Below are 12087 nucleotides of genomic sequence, written 5' to 3'. Positions count from 1 at the left end.
GCCCCAGGCACTTGTGAGCATCCTGGTAGGGCAGGTGGATTTGTTTCGGCCACGTTCTCCTCCAAATCGGACTTGGTGATCTGGTGCAGAATGACACTAATTCTACAAGGCCGTGAAGTAATGAATCGTGAAGCATTTCATTTTGAGCAAGATAACGGAGAATACCAAACAGCGGTGGTTCCCCTACTGTAATGCACTTCTTTGATCGTAAAAGGTCTCTCTCTAAAGTACTCTATTGCTCATGTATGATAGTGGATTTACATGATTCTGCTTATACAAGTTTAACTTATTACACGTTTATAGCTAGACAGTGTCAAGAAAATCCTGAGTCTTATAGTAGAATAGGGTAAGTCCTGCCTGGATCTTGTCCATCATCAGGTATGAAAGGCCAGCTCCTTCCTCCTCTTCACTCTCCCCAAATCTGAACCTCCATCATTTTCATCTTCATCTTCTTTGTACTCTCCTGGTGGACCAGCTTCATCTTCATCTGCTTCATCCTCCTCCTCCATCCTTCTGAAAGGCAGGTAAATTAATTCCTTACAGCTTTGCTTAAACCTCAAAGGCTTGTTTGTAAACTCATCTTAAATGAGCTTCTGAAATCTGACTCAATTCAACTACAAAACCTTCTCCAGAAATCTTTAGAAAAAGACAGGACTAGAAGTAACATCCCTCTTTTTCCTCTTTCTATAGGAAGAGAAAACACAGAACTGAATGTGCCACAGCATCGAATATGAGATGATGGGTACGGAAAAAAAAAAGCTTTTGGTACCAGCAATAAAATAACTGCTTTTATATAGTTATATCTCAGTGTAAAGATGTGTACTCATGTTTTCCTAAGTGCAGCTCTCCTTTAACCGTGCACAGCATCCACGACTACATTCCTTGCAAGTGCATTGCCCGCCCCCCGCATTACCCAATAGGAGCAGTATGTGATACTGGCCTTCACCTGACACACGTAGCTGATTTGTGTTCCAGCACTTCCACAGTCACTTTAGTCTCAATTTTGTATTTAGATCCTGACTGAATGGCATAACTAATGACTGCATGTTTAGAGAAGTCACCCTCATCATCTTCATCTTCTGAGTTGGGGGCCTCATTACCTTCCTGATCAAATCAATCTAGGTAGGTGATCTCCTGAAGCAGCTCAAAAATCCTTTCCCTGTAATCCTTTAGGTTTGTGATGGCACAGCTGAAGAAGTCCAGGTCTTCAAGTTTTTAAGATTTTGCTAAAAATGAATTAAAATTGCTCACGGAGATGAAATAACTACTTGGTACGTCCAAGTATTGCGCTCCTGCCTCCTAAATGTCACTGACTTTGCTGGCTACCTCCCACCACCTCTTCTCCGTCGCTGTTTCCCATTGTACAGAGCTCATGTAAGAAGTCTTCGTGCTGACAGTCAACATCCCTTCCCCAGAAGATCAGACACTCTCTCTACACTTCCTTTGAAACAGGTTTGACCCACTTTCCATCCCATTGAAATGTGTGTCTTTGCTTCTGGATGCCCCAAAAGTACATCTGTCTTCAGAAATACGATCCTATAATCACCCAGGGAGATGCAAAGCTCTCCCATTCTCTGAGGTCGGCACAGCCAACTGTCCCAGCGCCGATCCTGCCATGCCTGGTGCACAGACAGCTTTCCATGGCCTGAATGGGGCAGCTGTGGATGTGACGATAGAGGTAATCCTGCTTAGAGTAGATCCGGGTTCTGCAGTCCATTGTAGTCACGAGTCGGCTTGTGTGAGTAGGAAGCTTCGGAGCCACCTCGGAGACCTGGCCATAGGGTATAATGGGGAATCAGTGAAATATCGACAGCTTTGTTGGTTTTTTGTCTGATTTGGGTGCAACTTGCAGGGATGGTAGCCCCTGTTGAGAGCATGAAGCCTGCCACGTTTCAAGAAGATCGGTGCAGGGGCTCGGGGGAACTGCACTCCACATTCTTGAAAGCAAAACTCACGTCACGTGTATGTGTTACGCCACAGCGGGGTGAAAACTGCAGGGGCGGTAGCCTCGCCGAGGCCATGAAACCTGCCAAGGTTCAAGACGATTGGTGTAGGGTTTTGGGGGAACTGCACCTCGAGCTGCTGACAGGCAAAACTCGTGACATAGATGACCGTGTGTGTTAAGGTGCAGCGGGCTGGAAACTGCAGCGATGGTGGCCACTGCTGCGGCCACGAGGCCTGGCAGCTGCCGAGGGGATCGGCGCAGGGCTTCTGGGCTCGGGGGCCTGCACCTCTGGCTGCTGACAGGCAAAACTCGTGACATGGGTGCTCGTGCAACTGTGGCTGTTTTGAGGCATGGGACCTGGGATCACCGCAGGCCCGGCTGCTACCAGTTACCAATTAATCATGATTCCCTCAGGGACCAGCTCAATACACAGCACCAAGAACAATCCACTGCCCCAAGACAGACGCCGTCAGTGCACTTAACAAAAGATGAAGCCTCTTCAGACAATCTACAGGAAAACCGGTCTCAGTTCTGCGCGTCTCCATTTGATTTTGTAAGCATGAGTGCCTTGAGGCTGGCCACAACCAAAATGGCTCAGGATTAAAAAGTTAAGAGAAGATGTGAAGATGCCGTTTCATAGACACCTTGTTGTAAAAGGAAGAGGATTGGAAAAAAAGAAAATAAAACCCCATAATTTCAAGCTGGCTCCTACGTGTCTGGTTATTCCTTAAAACTTGATGTTTTTCCTGGTTGTTAATCCATTTCTTCAGACGTTCCAAACCAGATAACCCCTGGTCACTGAGAAAGGTCATTCATTTAAATTGAAACTGTTATATAATAGGATTTTCCCTGTCACTTATGGCTTGGGACCCTCTTGATTTACACAATTAAAAGAACGCTTTGAAGAGGCTGGACTAAGGGGATAAGAAAGCTGTAAAGCAGCAAACAGGGTGCTTCAAGAGAGAAAAATCTCTCTGACACCACCCGCTGTTGTTCCCAAGAAGCTGGCAGAAACAGATCCTCTCCCTTCAACGATCGTGCTGGGAACTTTGCTTGTCATCAGATCACCCGAGTGCCTGGGAACAGTGACACCCCAGCTCTCGCTCTCTCTTTCTCTCTTTTTCTTTTTGTCTCTAGGCATACCTTTCTGAACCTAAATTGTATTAGTTAAGCTTCAGCTAAGTTTCCCCAAATACTCAATTAAACCAGGGGAATATTGTAATTGTTTTGTTTTCCCTTGCATGTCTATTACTACTAGTACCATTATAAATTGGATATGCTTCACAATAAATAACTTTTATAGTCAAACTGGAGGTAACTGGGTGTATTTTTCCTTGTCTACTTCCCTTCCCCACTTGCTCTGCAGCAACGCTTCTTTTACCTAAGCCAAAGATCCCTGTGAAGCCCAGAAATACTGCGGGGTCCGCTCATCAAGAGGCTACCACTACTAGGACAGTTAGGGCAAAAGATTGGGACGTGCTGAGTTTGAGACACATAAGGGGATCAGCTTGTATAGGCTGATTGGCCCACTTTGGGTCAGGCGTGCCCTAATGAACTGAAAGCTGGCCCGTGAGGGTGTCAGCTGGACACCCAGCCGCATTCAGAGGGATTCTGTTCACTGAGTGCTGGTGTCTGACTGCAGTGTAGTGTTCCCTTAATGAACTGATTCCTGGCACATGAAGGTGTCAGCCTGTACATGCTGATCAACCCGGCCGGGTGAGGCGTGTCATGTGAGTGTGTGTGTGTGTGTGTGTGTGTGTGTGTGTGTGTGTGCATTTGACTGATTTAGTGGCTGGAGGAACCCAGCCCCATTGAAACAGAGTCCTGCAAGATAGCTCCATCGGGGGTGAGGACTTGCAGAAGGCAGAGATACAGCTCCGTACAGAAACACAGGTAACACGAGCAGCACATTGATAGAATTGCAAAGACCCTAGAAATGTACCCCTAATAAATGAGCACACCCCAAAGTGACAGGCAAATCTGGTAACAGCTGGGATCATGGCTGGAAATCCGTTTTGGGCCACCCCACACCATCTGGGGGCAAGACACTGGTCATCAATTCAGTCTGTAATCTCAGCCTAAATGCTGGGTCCTTAGTCAAGCATGTATACTTAGTACCATGGGAATGGGGGGCTGTTAGTTGGCAGCCTGGTATGAAGAAACCACGCTCTGGTCCGGGCCAGACTGGTCAGTGGTGTCCGGGAGAGTCCCCCGGTGCCATAGAGGCATGGTGTGGGGTGGCCCAAGAAGGATTTCCATCTCTAATCCCAGCCCATGAGAAATTCCTTCCTTGAGCCTGTCTACTTAGTACAGTGGGGATGGGGGAACTGGCCCAAACAGTATTTCCAGCCATAACCCCAGTCCAAAACCAGGTCCTTATTTGGGTCTATGTACTTAGTACCATGGGCCCGGGGGGCTGGCAGTTGGCAGCTTGGCATGCAAAAACTGCACTTTGGGCCAGGCAAGACTCTGGTTGGGGGGTGTGGGATAGTATCCAGTGCCACAGAGGCATGGTATGGGGTGGTCCAAAGAGGATTTCCTGTCAACCCAGCCCAAAACCCAGTTCCTTATTCAAGCCCATATACTTAGGACAGTATTTGTGGGGGCTGCCAGTTCATGGCCTGGCACAACCAAACCATGTCTTCAGTCAAGTAGGAGAGCAAGGGGATGTAGCTCAGTGGTAGAGTGCATGCTTTGCATGTATGAGGTCCTGGGTTCAATCCCCAGCATCTCCACTTTTCACGGGGCAGCAGGGCAGGCCCTACAGAGACAGGTTAGAAGGTCTCAACCTATTCAGCCTCCACAAGAGAAGACTGAGAGGGGATCTGGTGGCAGTTTACAAACTCCCCAGGGGGGACTGGAGAGAATTGGGGGAAGCTCTGTTCCCCCCAGGTACCACCCAGGGTTACTAGGAATAACACCCTCCAACTGTTAGAGAAAGGTTCAGGCTGGACACCAGGAAACATTACTTTACACTTAGGGCTGCCAGGCTCTGCAATGGGCTCCCAAGGGAGGTGGTGCTCTCCTACCTTGGGTGTCTTCAAGAGGAGGCTGGGTAGATATTTGGCTGGGGTGACATGATCCTGGCACCCATTCCTGCCTGAGGGAGGGAGTCAGACCTGATGAGCTGTTTAGGTCCCTTCCACCCCCAAGTACTATGATACTATGACTCTGGTCAGAGATGACCAGGAGAGTCCCCTGGTACAACAGGGACATGCTGTGAGGTGGCCCAAAACAGATTTCCAACCATAATCCCAGCCCAAGATCCACTTCCTTACTCAAACCCACATACTTAGTACCGTGGCTGGGGGGAGCTGTCCGTTGGCATCCTGGCAGGGCCAAACCACGAGTTGGGCCAGGCAAGCTGTGGTCAGGGATGTCCAGGGGAGTCCACTGGTACCACAGAGTGACAGCGTGGGGTGGCCCAACAAGCATTTCCATCTCTGATCGCAGCCCAAAACCCAGTTCTTTATTCAGGCCCCTGTAGTTGGTGGCGTCTGGGCGGACGATCAGCTGGCAGCCTGGCACAGCCAAACCATTTCCTGGGACGGGCAGGACTCTGCAGAGATAACCAGGAGAGTCCCACGTGCCACAGAGGCATGGCGTGGGCTGGCCCAGGAAGGATTTCTAGCGGTGATCCCAGCCCTAAATCCAGGTCCTTACGTGGGTCCATATACTCAGCACAGAAGCTGGCACGCTGTCGGTTCGCAGTCTATCACGGGCAAGGCGGGTGAGAGACGTCCAGCAGAGTCCCCGATGGCACACAGGTCTGTCATGGGGTGGCCCAAGGATTTCTGGCTATAATCCCAGCCCAAAAACTAGTTCCTAACTCACGCCCATATGGTTAGTACAGGGGCTGGGGGTGTCGGCTGGCAGCCAGCACGGCCAAGCCGCACTTTGGGCCGGGCAACGCTGTGGTCAAGGTGTTTCGGGACAGTCCCCTATGGTGTCAACAGGCTGTTTGGGGCGGCCCAATAAGTATTTTGCCCCATAATCCCATCCTAATCTGACCGTTATTTAGGGCTCTATGTTTGATACAGAATATTATTTTATTTATTAGCAAATATGTAATGAAATTCTATTTCAGATGTGTAATTCATTAACAACAAGCTTTGATTGGGTCTAGATTAGCTTTGAAAAAGGAACTGGGAATAAGCAACCACCTTCAGCCTGGTGGGCGGGATGGAGGAGCCGGGGCCCCGCAGGCAGCTTTGGGCTTCTCCCTGATGAGCACCCCTGAACCTTCACTATGCACCCCCAGCCCCCAGAAAAGCAGCCAGAGATTGATTTATTTATTCATTTACTTTTTAAAGGATTTTTACCTCCCCAAAATCTCACCCCCGACACAACCAAGAAATGCACGGAGGGCGAATTGCAGCGGGTGATGTAACGTCATGATGATCGTGCACCGCTAGAATGAGAAATAATTAGAATAGTAAGCAACATGAGCGTTAATTAGCACTATGTAAACGTACGGTAATTAGTGAACAGCCACGTGTAAAAGGTAGCACTAAGCATCCAGGAGGCGCGGAGAAGGCGGGTCCCGGCTGTTCTGGGGCCGGGGTGGGGAGGGAAGGAGCAGGCGGCCCCGGGGCTCCCGCATGCCGGCTCGGGGCACGTGCAGCGCCGTGTGGGCGGGCGGGCGGCTCCGCGCTGCCTCCCCGGGCGCATCTCGAGCCCCTGCCCGAGCCTGGAGCGGAGCTGCGCCTCCCCCGCCGCTGCCCCCGGCCGCAGCGCCGCGCTCCTCCGCGCCCGCGCAGCGGGTCCCGCGCACCCCGCCTAGGCCACGCCCCCTGGGGCGGAGCTCCGCGCTCCTACACGGCTGCTCCTGTAGTGCGTGTCCCGCGCACGGCGCAGGCGCACCTTCGGCCAAGCCACGCCCCCCGGGCCGGCAGGGCGGGGGCGGGGCCAGAGAAGGGGCGGGAGCTTAATCTTTCCATGCCGGCGTTCATTGGCTGGGAGGCGCTGAGCGGGCCGGCAGCCGATTGGGTGCGGTGGACGCCCGTCTGGGCTGAGAGCTTTTAAATACGACTGTAGCCGCCATAACGCGCCACGCGGTCGGGGAAGCTGGTCGCGGGCGGGTGTTGGGGCTGCGGCCCGGCGGCTCCGGGGCCCTCGGCTCGGGGTGGGCTCAGGCCTCCAGGAGCAGAGTGACCAAGTGCCTCGAGGGTCCCCCAGCCCTGCCCACAGCCGTTATGCTGAGTTTGTTATAGTCAAGAGTTGCTCTCCACTTCCATGATTTGAAAGAGATCTCCTTGACTCCTAACCGCTCGCTCCAAAATGCGCGTGCCAGTGTACCCCGCGCACAGGCACTGTTTTGCTTGTGCGCTGCTCAGGGGAAAGCTGCTTTTAAGGGAAGGAGCCATGGCTTCAGCGTACGGCCTCTAACACGAGGCATTGCTATCAATGAGGGACTTGAAGCCATACCACGAGGCAAATCACAGATAGTACCTTACGCTCTGAGAGGGTTGATTTTTATTTATTCACTATTTTTAAGCATTTCTTTTCAAATCATCAAGATTCTCGTACAAAGACTTCTTCGTTTTAAACAAGGTTCATTTATTCAATGCACATAAAAAGTGCAAAAAAACACGATTGGTGTCAAATGGCAAAACGTGCCCAAACTTATTAGTGCAAACAGTGCTGCTGTTTACTATCGACCAACATTTTAATTCTAGGCGACATTTTCGAGAGCGCCACACGCACGTCATGTTCAGCTTTCAGTTTGTTCCTCGCTTTGGATTTTGCAAAAAGCACTGAAAATCCCGACTCGCAGAGATGGGTTGTGACAAACGGCGCTAGATCTTGGTAAGCTCGCTTGGTCCCAGTGGGATATGCCTCCCCAAGTCTGCACCACAATCGATCCAATTTCATTGATTCAAAATCGACACAAAGTTTCTGATTATTGCGCAAATCAAGTAGCAGATATTTTGCCAGGTCGGCATCACTGATTTGTTCAAGATAAGCGGTAAAAAGTCTCTTTACCCAAATGTCAGCTACCGGAATAGTTGTGATAATTCCTTCTGTGGTGACTTTCAGATTTTCAAGATGCGTAATAATACTCTCGGGGTGTAGGTTGTATTCGTGTTGGTCTTCGCTCCATCCAGGAAGAGCACGCGCCAATTGCTGAAACTTCCTCAGCCCGACAAATGGTTTTTGAACCCAAAAGCTTGCTTAAAATTTTTTTTCCAACTATTTAAGTTGGTCTGACAAAAGATCAGATTCACCCAAAGAACCTTGTCTACCTAATGATACTCTCATGGACTCATGGTTCCCCTGGATGCACTGGATCTAAAGCGATTTCATCGAAGAGAGGAAAATTGGCCAAGTTACTGGAATTCCCTCTTCTTCCCCAGAGAGCCAACTTCTCTTGAAAGCATTTGACTTTTTTGTCCTCCAAGATAGTCACTTCTTCACCTGGGACTGAAATGTTCAACGAGTTTGGACTGAAATGTTCAATGAGTTTAGAATTGTGAACACATCTGCGAGGGATGGCAAACAACCCACAAAGTTTGGACCTATGAAACACTGAAGCAGAATTAATCCATTTTCATACAGAAACATTTCAATTAATCTCAAAGTTCAAATACTCTTGTCAGAACGTTTTGTCTGGATAACCAGCGTACTTCTGTGTGAAGCAGAAGTACAGCGTGTTCAGACCCAACCTCTTCCTTCGCACAGCGCTTTGAACATGCAGTGTTTCAATGCCCTTGCTCTGATCAAGTTGGCGGCCTGGGTCTATCAAATAAGAGGGAGGAGTTTTTGATGCCAAAGCATGTTGATGAAGAATACAATGACTAGAGATCACATTTGGATTCACCTTTTTGACAAGAGCGGTAAACTCTGAATATTTCCCCAGCATAGCAGGAGCACCATCAGTACAAATAGCTCCTACAAGGTCCCAGGAAAGGCTGGAAAAAAAGAAAAAAATCATTCATCGTAGCCATAATGTCTGCTGCCTTTGCTGTTTCTTTCAGGAGTTCACAAAAGAGAAATTCTTCTTTGACTTGATTCTCATGCACATATCGAGCAAAAATGAGAAGCTGTGCGCAATTTGAGGCAGTTGATTCATCCAACTGCAAGCCAGTTTTACCAGACTTTTCTTGACTTGCTTCACTACGTGTTTGCATATGTCCTCTGACATGTCCTTGATTCGGTCGTGAATGGTGTTGTATGGGGGATGTGTGCTATTTTTAGTTGTGCATCTTTACCACACATCAGCTCGGCCATTTCCATGGCACGGTTTCACCAGGGTCTCTGCGTTGGTATGCAGCTTTTTTTTCTGTGGCTGTCAATGCCATGCGATAACTTGCCTCCAGCGCTGGCTTCTGGGGAGTAAATCTATGATCAGAGAGTGCGCTCGTTTCAAATTGTGATCGCTTGATATTTAATAAAGCTTCTGGTTATTGAGTATTTTCAGGGTGAACAGTCTGAAGGTGCTCTTTAAGTTTAGATGGCTTCATATATCCATTGCAAAGTACCTTTTGAGCAAAGGAAACATTGTGGCTTTTGCAAATGATCTGTATCAAGCATACAGGTAAAGCCAAACTGCACACGCGAATCCTAGTAATAACACTTCTTTGACATGATAAATTGATGGACGAAGCAAGAATTCAATCCTTGAAAAATAGTGAAAAGTAAAAAAACCCTTAAAAATACATCATAGGTTGGTAATAATGTAAAATTGAACATAGGTGCTTAACAAAATGAAAGGAAAAAGCAGATGTATACTGTTACTTGCGTGGAACCGCCACGTGCATAAAAAAACTGACGTAAAAAACTCAAATGGAAATACAACAACTGTGAACACACAGCTATGTTCAAAGACTTGACTCTACACGACTGAGTGACAGGTGTTTGGAGCAACGTTTCTGGTGCAAGGTTGAGGCATGGAGCAGGAGTAGGATATCTGGTGTCCATGCGCGTGTGCATTTTAACGGCACTAAAGCCCCAGCAATTTCAAATTGTCAAGACTTTTTTTAGGCCCTTCAACCTATGTTAGATGGTGAATGAAATATATCTCACATACCCCTGATGAGGCTTCATGTACCCCCTGGGGGTACATTGAACCCGGTTCAGAACCGCTGGTCTAGAACTTGATTCTCAATCAGGGACCGCAGCAAACCCAATTCACAAGAGAAAACTAGAGGTTTCAAATGGGTATCTGTACTATTAAAATCAGCTCTGTCCTGTCTGTGGTGATTGATCTTTCTGAGCTCTTCACAACAGAAAAATTATTCTTACTTACATCAAAAAATGAGCGAAAATTAAGCGCAGGCATCCTCCATGGGGGGCCTTGAGTCTAATGGCCAGTGCTTGGGCATCTGGTGTGTGAGGTACTTCAAACTGAGACAGGAGATGAGGAGTTTCACAGATCTTCCAAGCAAACTTTTTAGAAATTCCTGCAAGTTAGCTTGTGGTATCATACCCCGCGATGGCATGAAAACCCAGCAGTTCGTCCCTTAGTTCATCACAGCACTCCACCTTGTGCACAGCAATGTGTTGTTGAGTTCTTGATGGGCTTGCTCTCATCCACAGCTCACTGCTGAGACGAGGCCAGAATGCAATCAGTAGCAATAGGACTTCGGTGTCACGGCTTGTTGTCGTGGAAAACACACGCAGCAAACTTTTGGGTCAGGTCAGCAGAAGCTTTATTTGGATAGAGCTACCACATTGTGACAATGACTGTGTTACATCTTTCTGACTTTGCTTCAGAAAGAAGCAAGATCACGTGGATGCCTGCCGCCTCTTGTGCGGAGTGGAGGTGGGCCATGTTTCTTGCAGTTGAGGAGGCAGTGTAACCATCGTTACCACCAAGGACTGTTAGTTCTTTGTCACCATGTAATGTTTGCTGTAAGAGTTCCCTTTCGAGGAACCTAACAAGTGTTTGCATGCCTTGCTTTCCTTGGATTCAATCACTGTTCTCCATTGCACAGGCAACTTGACGTCCCTCTGATAATTCCAATTCTTATTTCCTTCCTTTCTCAATTCAGTGCTTTCTAGTAACATCCTTGATCAGTGGGTCTTTGTAGCAGTCGAACACAACATCTACCCTGCTGCAAGGTTCCTTGAACTTGGACACGATATTCACTGCAAAAGCATCCGCATGGCCTCCAAAAGTCATTGCATCCTTGGGTTTTCCCATGGCCTGAGCCACAGCCACACCACCAATCACTACACATGTTGGAGTCAGGGCTTCTTTCAAACTTGGCTATGAAATATTTCTTCCAAAATGGAGAGTAGTTAAGCTTTGTTTGCTGGTCTCAAGTTTCCATTTGCTGTAGCCAGCGATAGCAGTACAGTAGAGAGTTCTTGCCTCAGGAGGTTATCGACATCCATAGATACAAGCAGGCGTCTGAAAAGTTCACGATCAGCTCTGATGGCTGAGGTCTGTTGTTTTGTGTTTTTCTGTTGCTAAATGTACTGGAAGCAAGAGTTTTTAACTTTGAGATTGGTGCACGTACGATGACAGCTTTATGCACAAGTCAATCAGCAACAAATGTCTCTAAGATGTTTTGTCCTAACTGCTGTGCATTCAGCACGCCTTGTATAATTGGTTCTTGGGGAATGTCTTGAAAGGATTTGACTTTTTTGTCCTCCTAGATAGTCACTTCTTCACCTGGGACTGAAATGTTCAACGAGTTTGGACTGAAATGTTCAATGAGTTTAGAATTGTGAACACATCTGCGAGGGATGGCAAACAACCCACAAAGTTCGGACCTATGAAACACTGAAGCAGAATTGATCCGTTTTCATGCAGAAACATTTCAATTCAATCTCAAAGTTCAAAAACTCTTGTCAGAACTTTTTGTCTGGATAACCAGCGTACTTCTGTGTGAAGCAGAAGTACAGTGTGTTCAGACCCAACCGCTTCCTTCGCACAGCGCTTTGAACATGCAGTGATTCAATGCCCTTGCTCTGATCAAGTTGACAGCCTGGATGACAACATCCAACACGTCTTTCAAATAAGAGGGAGGAGGATGCAATAACTAGAGATCACATTTGGATTCACCTTTTTGACGAGAGCGGTGAACTCTGAATATTTCCCCAACATAGCAGGAGCACCATCAGTACAAATATCTCCTACAAGGTCCTAGGGAAGGCTGGAAAAAAGGAAAAAATTCATTCATCATAGCCATAAT

General features: G+C 48.0%; 1 non-coding gene across 1 annotated transcript; it reads left to right on the top strand.

The window, feature by feature from the left end:
- Positions 1 to 4608: 4608 nt before the first annotated feature.
- TRNAA-UGC (transfer RNA alanine (anticodon UGC)) lies at positions 4609 to 4680 on the top strand. Its single transcript has one exon. It is a non-coding gene; the product is annotated as a tRNA-Ala (tRNA).
- Positions 4681 to 12087: the final 7407 nt, after the last annotated feature.

Source organism: Alligator mississippiensis, chromosome 1 (genome assembly GCF_030867095.1).
Source record: "Alligator mississippiensis isolate rAllMis1 chromosome 1, rAllMis1, whole genome shotgun sequence".
Taxonomy (NCBI): Eukaryota; Metazoa; Chordata; order Crocodylia; family Alligatoridae; genus Alligator; species Alligator mississippiensis.
The sequence above is the reverse complement of the archived record's forward strand: the minus strand, read 5'-3'. Positions and strand labels throughout refer to the sequence as shown.